The 1,174-nt window shown below is 49.7% G+C and overlaps 2 non-coding genes across 2 annotated transcripts; one reads left to right on the top strand and one right to left on the bottom strand.

Moving 5' to 3' along the window:
* Positions 1-541: 541 nt before the first annotated feature.
* TRNAA-CGC (transfer RNA alanine (anticodon CGC)) lies at positions 542-613 on the top strand. The gene has a single exon. It is a non-coding gene; the product is annotated as a tRNA-Ala (tRNA).
* Positions 614-903: 290 nt separating this feature from the next.
* Positions 904-974, bottom strand: TRNAG-GCC (transfer RNA glycine (anticodon GCC)). Its single transcript has one exon. It is a non-coding gene; the product is annotated as a tRNA-Gly (tRNA).
* Positions 975-1,174: the final 200 nt, after the last annotated feature.

Here is a 1,174-nt window from a genome sequence, read left to right as displayed (position 1 = left end):
GTGGTGGTGTACAGGTAAATCCAAAAGGGTTTTGGGTGAGCAAAGAAGGTCCCCACCGCTCTGCTTCAGGAGCAAGTCTCTTGCGGTCCCTGGGCAGCGTCCGTGGCTCTGCCCGCCTGCTGGCCCCTCAGTCGGCGTCGTAGGCGGGGCTCCACCCCGCAGCAAAGCGGCAGGCTGAACGCTCCGCCCCCCACCTCTGCGTTCCGGGCCGCCTGCGCAGTCAGCCCGCAGAGGAGTCGAGCTCTGGCGGGCGCTCAGCGCGCCGACGTCCCGCCCCTCTGGCAGGGCGCAGGGTACCGGATCCCTGGTCGAGCTCCAGGCGTCCGGCAGGAGTGCTCGAGAGCTGGTCAAATTTGCGGCCCACCCCGCTGACTGCATGGAGTTCCGATACACCCTAGAAGCAGTTTAAGGCGGTGTAGGAAGGGTAGAAGCGGGGTGTCGCAGAAGCGCTCACCAAAATAAAGTCTTAAAATTTAACTATAGCAATTGGACTAGCGCTGAACTCAATGAATACCTATACGAGAAAAAGACTTCTCGGCTGGGGGATGTAGCTCAGTGGTAGAGCGCGCGCTTCGCATGTGTGAGGTCCCGGGTTCAATCCCCGGCATCTCCAAACAGCCAGCGTAGTCTTTTAAATCTCAGAACACTATGTGGTCCATTACTTTTTGCTCATATACTCTAGGGCCCCCCCCAAAAAACGTCTAAAAGAAAGGCCCGAAAAATACGGCAAATGTCAGGGAATCGACAGTTTCGACTGCTCGAAGAAAAAGTGAAACGGGAAATTATCGTTGTTTTGTCTTTCTCCATTTGCATAAAATCAATGTTTCTACGCTTTAATTGAACTTCTTTTGGGGTTCTGAGATGTGTGGTAAAAATGGGGTAAGGTAGAAAAGTATTACTAGTTGCATTGGCCGGGAATCGAACCCGGGCCTCCCGCGTGGCAGGCGAGAATTCTACCACTGAACCACCAATGCTCACGGGAGAACTAGTTCGTCCATGCTCTACTAGAATAGATATTTACGTGTGTACTGATTCTTTTATGTTAATAATTATAAATTTATGTATTCAACATCAGAGGAAGCAATGGATTTTTTAAATTAAATAACTATAATAAAATATTCAGTTAACATTTACATAAAATTCTCATTATATTTACTTCTGTTGAACCTTATGA

The sequence above is a fragment of the Neophocaena asiaeorientalis genome, unplaced genomic scaffold (genome assembly GCF_003031525.2).
Source record: "Neophocaena asiaeorientalis asiaeorientalis breed wild unplaced genomic scaffold, Neophocaena_asiaeorientalis_V1.1 scaffold72, whole genome shotgun sequence".
Taxonomy (NCBI): domain Eukaryota; kingdom Metazoa; phylum Chordata; class Mammalia; order Artiodactyla; family Phocoenidae; genus Neophocaena; species Neophocaena asiaeorientalis.
The sequence above is the reverse complement of the archived record's forward strand: the minus strand, read 5'-3'. Positions and strand labels throughout refer to the sequence as shown.